The following is a 3,443-nucleotide window of genomic DNA, read 5'->3' on the forward strand; positions in this document are numbered from 1 at the left end:
AAAAAAAAAAAAAAAAAAAAGAATGAGTTTAATTGGGGGCAGGCTTACAGTTTCAGAAATTTAGTCCGTTATCATCTTGGTGCTGGAGCAGTAGCTGGGAGTTATATCCTGATCTGTAGGCTTAGAAAAAACTGATGCTTGGCTCAGATCTTTTTTTTTTTCAACAATAGGTTTGATTTATTTTTTTTGTTGTTGTTGTTTTGTTTTGTTTTGTTTTTGAGACAGGGTTTCTCGGTAGCCTTGGAGTCTATCCTGGACCTAGATCTTGTAGACCAGACTGGCCTCGAACTCACAGAGATCCGCCTGCCTCTGCCTCCCGAGTGATCGGATTAAGGGCATAAGCCACCCCTTATGGGCTCAGATCTTGCGATAAGGCTAGAATGGGTCCTCGGTCCCCTGTCTCGAAAAACCAAAAAAATATAGGGAGTGGGAGCCAGGCAGTGGTGGTGCACACCTTTAATCTCAGCACTCAGGAGGCAGAGGCAGGCAGATCTCTGTGAGTTCGAGGTCAGGCAATCTACAGAGTGAGTTCCAGGACAGCCAGGACTGTTACACAGAGAAACTTGTCTCGAAAAAAGCCAAATACACACACACACACACACACACACACACATACACACACACTCACTTGGAATGGAGCTAACAAGAACAGAATATAAGAATTTATATATATGAAAATATCATGATGAAACCCAGTTTTGTATGTACAGAAAGTTTAAAAGGCATTATATAAATAACAAGATTGGATTTCTGTAGTATTCAGCAGACTTTGCTGTTAGAACTCTACCATAGCATAAGTCTTGCTCTTCTAGAATAGACCCCTGGAAGGAAATAGTTGCATGGACCCACCAGAGAGGATGCCACCAAAATGATCCTTCAGGGAACTGTGGCCTTGGTGTGGGAATATTTTTATTGCTTCAATTTTTTTCTGCTGATGGGAAAACCAGGTTGGATTCTTCTCTGGGCTTCCTGCAGAGACAACAAATAACCCAGGGCCAAAGATACTGCCAGTGAATAAGTGATTTGGGGAAGCCACTGAGGAGCAGCAGAGGGAAGTAGCTCACACAGCAGGAGTTAAAATATAATGTTGATGATCAATAATAGTTCATTTTATAGAAGATTTCCTAGGTGCTAGGCTCAGGGCTAATCTGCAAAATACTCTATTCAAAGTTCCTGGGAAGATGTCCAGATAAGATAGGCAGTTGTGAATCTCAAAAGAGAGGGCCAGGAATGAAAACAGATATAATGGGGGCTGGAGATGGCCCAGTGATTAAGAGCATATAGTGCTCTTCCACAAGCCCTGAGTTCAATTCCCATCACCCAAATGGGACAGCTCACAACAGCCTGTAAATCTAGCTCCAGGGGATCTGATGCCCTCTTGCTGGGCTCCTCGGGCACCTGCACTCACATGGGGGTTCCGACACACACACACACACATGTGCACATACACACACAAACCTAATTACAAAATAAAATGGGTGAGGTGGCTAAAGAGATGGTTCTGCGGTTAAGAGCACTGGCTCCTCTTCCAGAGGACCTGGGTTCAATTCCCAGCAATTATTTTAGCTCCCAGTCATCTGCAACTCTAGTTCTAGGTCATCTAAATGTGGTACACAGATAAACATGCAGGTAAAACACCCATACACATAAAATAAAAAATTATAGTTTTAGAATAGGAGCTGCAGAGATGACACAGAAGGAACGAGCACTAGCTGTGCCAAGTATGATAGTGCATGCCTTTAATCCCAGCACTGGGAAGAAGGGAGGGGAGGATCTCTGTAAGTCTGAGGCCATGTCAGCTAAATTGTGAGTTCCAGGGCAGCCAAGCATACATAGAGAGGCCCTGTCTCAACAACAAAACAAAACAAACAAAAAAGAAAACACCACTAACAACAACAAAAAAGCCCTGACTGTTCTTCCAGGATACCCAGGCTTGTTTTCCAGCACTCGTCTAGTGGCTCACAACTGTCCGTAACTCCATTTCCAGCGAATCCAATGCCCTCTTCTACCAACTCAAGCACCAGGCACACAAGTAGTGCACAGACATGCAAGAAAAACACCTACCCACATAAAAAGTTTAATTATAAAGTATCTTTAAGAAACTGGAGAGATGGTTAGGCGGTTATGACCACTGATTATTCTTCCAGAGGACCCAAGTTCAATTCCCAGCACCCACATGGCAACTAGTTAATGTTTGTAACTCCAAGATATGACACTTTCACACAGACATACATGCAGGCAAAACACCAATGCACATATAATAAAATTGTAAAAATCTTTTAAAAATAGATATGGCCATTTGTTGTGGAATATTAACTATTTAAAGATGTGTTACATTTATTTATGCTGTGGAATACTACTTTAGCCGTGTAAAGTTTAACAATGTATGAATGTGTGTTTAATTATGTAAAGATGTGTTGCATTTGTTTCACTTTGTCTGCCTAAGACACCTGATTGGTCTAATAAAAAGCTGAATGGCCAATAACTAGGCAGAGAAAGGATAGGCAAGGCTGGCAGGCAGAGAGAATAAATAGGAGGCAGACTCGAGGCTCTGGAAAGAGCAAGAAAGGGAGAGGAGGAAGGAGAAGAGAACAAGGGACACTCCTGGGGCAAGACACCAGTAAGATGTACAGAAGGAAAGAAAAGTAAAAATCCCTGAGGCAGAAAGAAGATAAAGAGAAACAGGCTAATTTAAGTTAAAAGAGCTAGCCTAAAAGAAGCCTAAATTAGGTCCGGGTCATGATTTGGGAGCTGGTTGGTGACCTAAAAGAAAAGCCTGATACAGCTCTTCTTGAGGTGACGCACACCTTCAATTCCAGTACTCAGGAAGCAGAGGCAAGTGGATCTTATGAGTTCCAGACAGCCAGGGCTACGTAATGAGACTGAGATAGCAAAGGTTCACACAGAATCCTTTCAGTGGAAACACAGAATGGTTTTTTGTGATGCTGGTGATGTAGCTAGTTCATTCTGTGCTTGCCTAGCATGCACAAAGTCCTGGGTCCATGGTGCTGCAACCATATGATCCTAGGATTCCAGGTGAAAATGGGAGGTTCACAAGTTCAGGATCATCCTCAACCATGCCGTGAATTTAACAGGACCAGTTACTTGTATTTTTAATGACCAGTTAAATAACATATTGTGATTTACAGCCTTTTAAAAGTAAAGTAATCTGTATACATTTTATAAAAGTTGAAGCCAGGTTTGATGATGCACACATGTAATTTTATCACTCAAAAGGCTGAGGTACTATAGATGGCAGGAACTTTGAGGCCAGCCTGTGCTACATAGCAAGAACTTGTCTCCCAAAGAGGAATGGGAAGGGAATGAGTTGGGCAAGTCTGAGGAGAGAAGTGAGGAGTTGGGGATAGATATGATATCAAATACATTGTTTGCATGTATGAAATTATCAAAGAATAAATGTAGAGCCGGGCGGTGGTGGCGCA

Source organism: Microtus ochrogaster, unplaced genomic scaffold (genome assembly GCF_000317375.1).
Source record: "Microtus ochrogaster isolate Prairie Vole_2 unplaced genomic scaffold, MicOch1.0 UNK6, whole genome shotgun sequence".
Classification (NCBI taxonomy): Eukaryota; Metazoa; Chordata; class Mammalia; order Rodentia; family Cricetidae; genus Microtus; species Microtus ochrogaster.